This window comes from Engystomops pustulosus, chromosome 1, assembly GCF_040894005.1.
Source record: "Engystomops pustulosus chromosome 1, aEngPut4.maternal, whole genome shotgun sequence".
NCBI classification, from domain to species: Eukaryota; Metazoa; Chordata; class Amphibia; order Anura; family Leptodactylidae; genus Engystomops; species Engystomops pustulosus.
The window spans coordinates 80,002,020-80,011,710 of record NC_092411.1 but is presented as its reverse complement, the minus strand read 5'-3'; positions in this window follow the sequence as shown (position 1 = coordinate 80,011,710).

Here is a 9,691-nt window from a genome sequence, read left to right as displayed (position 1 = left end):
AACTATGTTAGTTGGATCTTGAGATGGAGCTGGCGCTCCGCTGCCAGGCGAGCTTTCGCCAATCCAAGCCCCTGTCTCTAGGCTACTCCCCAAACAGCACTTCTAAGAACCTTTTGTATAAGATCAAGTGTAGTAGCGTTCTTATAAGTTTAGGATATGGCAGGTGAGGGGAATGTAAACAGATGCGCAAGAAGCGCTGAAATAATATTGGTAAATGATAAAAGTTTGCCAGTATATTTTGTGGATTACACAGCAGGGTGGCGACAAAGTTAACAAGTTTGATGTGGAAGCCATGAAAACAACCCAAAATTCTGCCCGACACAGCTCGTTTGATAAGCAGACGATGTATGGAGGCTGTGAACTAGTAGTAGATTAAAGGTGCTGCAGTTAAAACTATGTTAGTTGGATCTTGAGATGGAGCTGGCGCTCCACAGCCAGGCGAGCTTTCGCCAATCTAAGCCCCTGTCTCTAGGCTACTCCCCAAACAGCACTTCTAAGAACCTTTCGTATAAGATCAAGTGTAGTAGCGTTCTTATAAGTTTAGGATATGGCGGGTGAGGGGAATGTAAACAGATGCGCAAGAAGCGCTGAAATAATATTGGTAAATGATAAAAGTTTGCCAGTATATTTTGTGGATTACACAGCAGGGTGGCGACAAAGTTAACAAGTTTGATGTGGAAGCCATGAAAACAACCCAAAATTCTGCCCGACACAGCTCGATTGATAAGGAGACCATGTATGGAGGCAGCTATATGGACGACTTTTGGAGGCAGCTATGGCGATGACGTGTGGAGGTAGCAATGGAGACAACGTGCGGAGCCAGCTAAAAAGATGACATGTGGAGGCTGCTATGGAGACAATTTAATTTGGATAGTGCCTGTATGTGGCAGTCCAAAAAAGTTTTCAAACCAGAGGAGCAGGTAGGTGGTCCTCCAGAAAAATTAAATAAATTGAGTGCCTGTATGTGGCAGTCCAAAAAAGTTTTCAAACCAGAGGAGCAGGTAGGTGGTCCTCCAGAAAAATTAAATAAATTGAGTGCCTGTATGTGGTAGTGCAAAAAAGTTTTCAAACCAGAGGAGCAGGTAGGTGGTCCTCCAGAAAAATTTAATAAATTGAGTGCCTGTATGTGGCAGTCCAAAAAAGTTTTCAAACCAGAGGAGCAGGTAGGTGGTCCTCCAGAAAAATTAAATAGATTTAGTGCCTGTATGTGGCACTCCCAAAAATTGCTTAAAACAGAGGACCGGGTAGGTGGCCCTCCAGAAAAATTAAATACATAGAGTACTATAGCTAGAGCCAGTTGGCCCTGGCAAAAAATAGCCAGTTTCCTATGCTTTAGTGTACAAAGAGGAGGAGAAGGAGGACAATGAGGAGGAGGAGTGCATACATTATTCAGGTTGAGCTTCTTTCACCTGTTGGAGAATGAAAATCTGGAGAAATGCAAAATCATTCATCTTGATAAGCGTCAGCCTGTCAGCGCTGTCAGTCGACAGGCGTGTACGCTTATCGGTGATGATGCCACCAGCTGCACTGAAAACCCGCTCGGACAACGCGCTAGCGGCAGGGCAGACAAGAACCTCCAAGACGTACAGCGCCAGTTCGTGCAACATGTCCAGCTTTGAAACCCAGTAGTTGTAGGGAGCTGTGTGATCATTTAGGCAGTGGTATGGTCAGCTACGTACTCCCTCACCATCTTTCTGTAAAGATCAGCCCAACTCTGCCGAGACTGAGGACAGATGACAGTGTCTTGCTGGGGTGACATAAAACTGGCAAAGGCCTTGTAAAGCGTACCCCTGCCAGTGCTGGACAAGCTGCCTGCTCGCCTACTCTCCCTCGCTACTTGTCCCACAGAAGTACGCCGCTAGCGCTGTCAGAAGGAAAATACTGTTTCAGCTTGTGCACCAGGGCCTGCTGGTATTCATGCATTCTCACACTCCTTTCCTCTCCAGGGATGAGAGTGGAAAGATTTTGCTTGTACCGTGGGTCCAGGAGAGTGAATACCCAGTAATCGGTGCTGGAATAAATTCTTTGAACGCGAGGGTCACGGGATAGGCAGCCTAGCATGAAATCTGCCATATGCGCCAGAGTCCCAACGCGCAAAAATTCACTCCCCTCACTGGCCTGACTGCCCATTTCCTCCTCCTCCAACTCCTCTTCTTCTGCCCATACACGCTGAACAGTGAAGGACTGAACAATGGTCCCCTCTTCTGTCTCGCCAACATTCTCCTCCTCTTCTTCCTCATCCTCCTCCACCTCCTCCGATATGCGCTGAGAAACAGACCTAAGGGTGCTTTGGCTATCAACAAGGGAATCTTCTTCCCCCGTCTCTTGTGACGAGCGCAAAGCTTCCGACTTCATGCTGACCAGAGAGTTTTTCAACAGGCCAAGCAGCGGGATGGTGAGGCTGATGATGGCGGCATCGCCACTGACCATCTGTGTTGACTCCTCAAAGTTACTCAGCACCTGACAGATATCAGACATCCACGTCCACTCCTCATTGTAGACTTGAGGAAGCTGACTGACCTGACTACCAGTTCTGGTGGAAGTTGACATCTGGCAGTCTACAATCGCTCTGCGCTGCTGGTAAACTCTGGATAACATGGTTAATGTTGAATTCCACCTCGTGGGCACGTCGCAAAACAGTCGGTGAGCGGGCAGTTGGAAGCGGCGCTGCGCTGCCCTGAGAGTGGCAGCATCTGTGCTGGACTTCCTGAAATGCGCACAGATGCGGCGCACCTTCGTGAGCAAATCAGACAGATTGGGGTATGTCTTGAGGAAACGCTGAACTATGAGATTTAACACATGGGCCAGGCATGGCACATGTGTCAGTCTGCCGAGTTGCAGAGCCGCCACCAGGTTACGGCCGTTGTCACACACAACCATGCCTGGCTTCAGGTTCAGCGGTGCCAGCCACAGATCAGTCTGCGCCGTGATGCCCTGTAATAGCTCTTGGGCGGTGTGCCTTTTATCGCCTAGGCTCAGCAGTTTGAGCACCGCCTGCTGTCGCTTAGCGACGGCACTGCTGCTGTGCCTAGAGCTACCGACTGATGGCGCCATGCCCACGGATGGTAATTCGGAGGAGGAGGTGGAGGAGGAGGAGGCATAGTAGGCCTTTGAGACCTGGACCGAGGTAGGCCCCGCAATCCTCGGCGTCGGCAGTATATGACCAGCCCCAGGGTCAGACTCGGTCCCAGCCTCCACCAAGTTAACCCAATGTGCCGTCAGCGATATATAGTGGCCCTGCCCGGCAGCACTCGTCCGCGTGTCCGTGGTCAGGTGGACCTTGTCAGAAACGGCGTTGGTCAGGGCACGGATGATATTCTCTGACACGTGCTTGTGCAGGGCTGGGACGGCACATCGGGGAAAGTAGTGGCGGCTGGGGACCGAATACCGAGGGGCGGCCGCCGCCATGAGGTTTCGAAAGGCCTCGGTCTCTACCAGCCTATAGGGCAGCATCTCCAGGCTAAGCAACTTGGAGATGTGGACGTTGAGGGCTTGGGCGTGTGGGTGGGTTGCGCTATACTTCCTTTTGCGCTCCAGCGTCTGGGGTATGGAGAGCTGAATGCTGGTGGATGCTGTGGAGGATCGTGGAGGCGAAGATGGGGTTTTCGCACGGGAGGTGTTTGGGCCGTGGTCCTGGGCAGGGGGCTGACTAGCAGATGACACAGAGGAAGGAGCAGTGGTGTGCCCGGCCGGAGGTGAACGGGCTTGGTGCCATTGAGTGGGGTGTTTAGCATTCATATGCCTGCGCATACTGGTGGTACTTAAGCTAGTAGTGGTGGAACCCCTGCTGATCCTGGTTTGGCAAAGGTTGCACACCACAGTCCGTCGGTCATCCGGTGTTTCTTTAAAGAACCTCCAGACTTCTGGAAATCTTGACTCCGGGCAACATTTGGCGCTGATGCACCAGCTCTGGCCCTGCCTCTCCGTCTGGCCCCACCACTGCCTCTTCCAACCTGTTCTGCTATAGGACTCGCCTCCGTCTCAGAAGCACTGTGTTCACCCGGCCTATCAACCCAGCTTGGGTCTGTCACCTCATCATCCTCCGATCCCTCAGTCTGCTCCCCCCTCGGACTTCCTGCCCTGACAACAACTTCACCACTGTCTGACAACCGTGTCTCCTCATCGTCGGACACCTCTTTACACACTTCTTCCACTACGTCAATAATGTCATCATCACCCACAGACTGCGACTGGTGGAAAACCTGGGCATCAGAAAATTGCTCAGCAGCAACCGGACAAGTGGTTTGTGACTGTGGGAAGGGTCCAGAAAACAGTTCCTCAGAGTATGCCGGTTCAAATGCAAAATTTTGCTGGGAGGGGGCAGACTGGGGGGAAGGAGGCTGAGGTGGAGGAGCCGGAGGAGTGCTGATTTCGGTGACATGGGTGGACTGCGTGGAAGACTGACTGGTGGACAAATGGCTAGAAGCATTGTCCGCAATCCACGACATCACCTCTTCGCACTGTTCTGGCCTCAACAGTGCTCTACCACGAGTCCCAGTAACTTGAGACATGATGAACCTAGGGAGTGTAGCTCTGCGGCGTTCCCCTGCTCCCTCATCAGCAGGTGGTGTCTCACCCCGCCCAGGACCATGGCCTCTGACCCCTGCAGTAGTTGGACACCCACGTCCACGCCCTCGTCCTCTACCCCTCGCCCTCGGGTTAAACATTTTCCAAATTAAATTGTAAACCTTTAATTTTTTTTTTTAACAAAACGATGCTATCCTATTGCTATGGCTAGTTTCTAACCTACACTGACAGCACACAACTGGATTTTGTGCTGTGCCTGATGAGTTTGAGCTATAAAATGAAATAAAGGTAAAAAAAAAAAAAAAAAATCAGCAGACTCTGCCTAATTCTAATCAAACCCCTAATAAATTGTCCCACTTCGGTGTTTGAGGTGGATATGCGCGTCACTAAGAGCTAAACACAACGGTCGCAGGTCTCCCAGCAAATCCCTCACAATATGGTACTAGCTGCACTACTAATGCCAGCAAGCCCAGCCACAAGCAAACCAAAAAAAGGAAAATATAACGCTATTGTAGGCCTAAGTAAGCTGTTGGGGTTCTCCTATGGCTATTTTGTAGCCGACACTGAAAGCACACTGCTTTGCAAGATGAGTTTGAGCTATAAAATGAAATAAAGGTAAAAAAAAAAATTAAATCAGCAGACTCTGCCTAATTCTAATCAAACCCCTAATAAATTGTCCCACTTCGGTGTTTGAGGTGGATATGTGTGTCACTAAGAGCTAAACACAACAGTCGCAGGTCTCCGAGCAAATTCCTCACAATATGGTACTAGCTGCACTACTAATGCCAGCAAGCCCAGCCACAAGCAAACAAAAAAAATGGAAAATATAATGCTATTGTAGGCCTAAGTAAGCCGTTGGGGTTCTATGGCTATTTTGTAGCCTACAATGAGAGCACACTGCTTTGCAAGATGACTTTGAGCTATAAAATGAAATAAAGGTAAAAAAAAATAAATAAATCAGCAGACTCTGCCTAATTCTAATCAAACCCCTAATAAATTGTCCCACTTCGGTGTTTGAGGTGGATATGCGTGTCACTAAGAGCTAAACACAACGGTCGCAGGTCTCCCAGCAAATTCCTCACAATATGGTACTAGCTGCACTACTAATGCCAGCAAGCCCAGCCACAAGCAAACAAAAAAAAGGAAAATATAACGCTATTGTAGGCCTAAGTAAGCCGTTGGGGTTCTCCTATGGCTATTTTGTAGCCGACACTGAAAGCACACTGCTTTGCAAGATGAGTTTGAGCTATAAAATGAAATAAAGGTAAAAAAAATAAATAAATCAGCAGACTCTGCCTAATTCTAATCAAACCCCTAATAAATTGTCCCACTTTGGTGTTTGAGGTGGATATGTGTGTCACTAAGAGCTAAACACAACGGTAGCAAGTCCCCCTGCAAATTCCTCACAATATGGTACTAGTTGCACTACTAGTGCCAGCAAGCCCAGCCACAAGCAAATAAAAAAAAAAATGTATAACGTTATTGTAGCCCTAAGAAGGGCTGTTAGGTTCTTGTAGAATCACTCCTGCCTAACACTATTCTAATAGAACAGCCTAAAGCTTTCCCTGACCAGCAGCAGCTCTCTCCCTAGCGGCATCCAGACACAGAATGATCCGAGCAGCGCGGGCAGGGGCTAGTCTATTCCAGGGTCACCTGATCTGGCCAGCCAACCACTGCTATCGACGTGTAAGGGTACCACGTCATGCTGGGTGGAGTGCAGAGTCTCCTGGCTTGTGATTGGCTCTGTTTCTGGCCGCCAAAAAGCAAAACGGCGGGAGATGCCACTTTCTCGAGCGGGCGAAGTATTCGTCCGAGCAACGAGCAGTTTCGAGTACGCTAATGCTCGAACGAGCATCAAGCTCGGACGAGTATGTTCGCTCATCTCTACTAGTAACGGGTTGGACCCCCTTTTGCCTTCAGAACTGCCTCAATTCTTCGTGGCATAGATTCAACAAGGTGCTGGAAGCCTTCCTCAGAGATTTTGGTCCATATTGACATGATGGCATCACACAGTTGCCGCAGATTTGTCGGCTGCACATCCATGATGCGAATCTCCCGTTCCACCACATCCCAAAGATGCTCTATTGGATTGAGATCTGGTGACTGTGGAGGCCATTTGAGTGAATTGAACTCATTGTCATGTTCAAGAAACCAGTCTGAGATGATTCCAGCTTTATGACATGGCGCATTATCCTGCTGAAAGTAGCCATCAGATGTTGGGTACATTGTGGTCATAAAGGGATGGACATAGTCAGCAACAATACTCAGGTAGGCTGTGGCATTGCAACAATGCTCAATTGGTACCAAGGGGCCCAAAGAGTGCCAAGAAAATATTCCCCACACCATGACACCACCACCACCAGCCTGAACCATTGATACAAGGCAGGATGGATCCATGCTTTCATGTTGTTGACGCCAAATTCTGACCCTACCATCCGAATGTCGCAGCAGAAATCGAGACTCATCAGACCAGGCAACGTTTTTCCAATCTTCTACTGTCCAATTTCGATGAGCTTGTGCAAACTGTAGCCTCAGTTTCCTGTTCTTAGCTGAAAGGAGTGGCACCCGGTGTGGTCTTCTGATGCTGTAGCCCATCTGCCTCAAAGTTCGACGTACTGTGCGTTCAGAGATGCTCTTCTGCCTACCTTGGTTGTAACGGGTGGCGATTTGAGTCACTGTTGCCTTTCTATCAGCTCGAACCAGTCTGCCCATTCTCCTCTGACCTCTGGCATCAACAAGGCATTTCTGCCCACAGAACTGCCGCTCACTGGATGTTTTTTCTTTTTCGGACCATTCTCTGTAAACCCTAGAGATGGTTGTGCGTGAAAATCCCAGTAGATCAGCAGTTTCTGAAATACTCAGAACAGCCCTTCTGGCACCAACAACCATGCCACGTTCAAAGGCACTCAAATCACCTTTCTTCCCCATACTGATGCTCGGTTTGAACAACTGCAGGAGATTGTCTTGACCATGTCTACATGCCTAAATGCACTGAGTTGCCGCCATGTGATTGGCTGATTAGAAATTAAGTGTTAACGAGCAGTTGGACAGGTGTACCTAATAAAGTGGCCGGTGAGTGTATATATATATATATATATATATATATATATATAGATATATATATATACATATATATATATATATATATATATATAGATAGATAGATATAAAAAAGCAAAAAAACAGCAGCACAGTCCTTAGTAATGAGGTATAGCGGGTGCTATCCTTCCACTCACACCAGTCTGAGTGGGTAAGATATCCAAAGCAAAGAAAACGGCAGCACTCCAATGTTGTGAACAAACAAACGTGTTTATTCCACCTCCAGCTGGAGGTGGAATAAACACGTTTGTTTGTTCACAACATTGGAGTGCTGCCGTTTTCTTTGCTTTAGATAGATAGATAGATAGATAGATAGATAGATAGATAGATAGATAGATAGATATAGATAGATAGATTGCTGTAGACAAACTGTTTGCATGACCATCTTTTTTACTTTTGCCATATTCTAGAAATATGGATTAAGTTAAACTGTAGCTCCACAGTAGCATTGCAGTCATTTACAACACCCTTTACCACTTCCCTAAAACAAGGCTTATAGTTTTTGAACAAAAACGGTGTATCGAGTTTTTTCGTAAGCTAGTTAAAAAAAATCACTCCCATTCCCCATAGGATTACATTTAGGAAGGCCACCTTTCCATTATGTTTCTGTCAATTATAACAGCAAAAATAACGGAACGGCCAAGAAAAGGTTCCCAAGGGTAGACCCAGTTTACATGTGTGCATGATAAAAATTACACTTTCTAAAGCCATTCCTACCGCCATAGACCTTAACGTATGGAAGATTACCCTCCAATTAAAAAAAAAAAATCATGAAATTGATTTTTGAAATTTTTTTTGGGTGTTCACCATACACCCTGTTATATGTTATCTTTAGTCTATGGGTTAGTCCGATTACCTTGATGCCAAATTATTTTATTTTTTTTTCTTACTTGTTTTGTAGAATAAAACAGAAAATAGCCATTTTCCGAGTTGAATGCATCACACTTGTCTGTGTGTAAGGGACCTAGGTTACTGTTTTATTTCAGCTTCCCAGCATGAAGATGTGCTGTAAAAGCTGAAGACAATTGGGTGGCATATTATGCAGTGATAAGTCATGGTCAGGAGAAGTTATCATGATGTTCTGTTCCCCATGGAGAAGAATCGTCACCTGTGACAAGTGCAGGCCACCACTAAAAGAAAATCAGCAGTTCATTTAGGCCACATTCACATGCTACATTTGGATCATAGTTTATAACACAATAAAGGTCGCAAGCACACTGACATATGCCTGCACGGCTCCTCAATGGAGTGGAGGAGGGGTGACCCTCCTTGTGTGCATGAGGAGAAACTTCTCCCAATAGCAGACCTAATATTTAGACGTAAAAGCACATCCCACTCTGACTTGAACAAGCTCCATTCTCCTTAATGGTTAGTTTGCACGACCCATTAAAGGGGCATTCCCACGAAGACAAGTTTCTTAATATACTTAGGATAACAAATAACACATTCTCTAATTCAAACTTATTAACAAAAACACAAAATTTCACAGATGTAATTCCAACCTGTCTCATATTTGACTTTATCTGTCAGATCTTCTGACTTTAGGGCCATCTTGCCTGACACTTCACTGATCTTCTCTCTCCTTCTGCTCCCTTCAGTGGCCCCTCCCCACTGCATTCCAATACTAGCTCTCATACACTGACACAGACACTGACTTCCTGCCAGCAGGGTGAGGAGAGTAAAACTCCAAGCCACAGGCCAATAAGTTCTTTATCCAGGGCAGAAGGAGGGAGGTATATAATAGAGCTTACAGTATGTAATGGCTGTGATAGCAGAGGGGAGAAAGTCGTGTGTAATATGCATCTCATCTCTGATTTGTCTAATCTCTCTTTCTATGTGTAAAACTGTATATAAACCTTGTACCCTGATAATCCAACCACATTGTCAGCACATCTAACTTCTGTTCTGATCTTCTAGAATTTAGTGATCTTTCATGCTGTAACTTTTGTTTGTTATTCTTTGCAAAAACTCTATCCTGTCATGTGTCCTGTGTCGTACTTAATTACTTTACAATCTAAATCTGACCTCACACCTCTTATTTAAATGTAGTTATACTTAGGCTGCC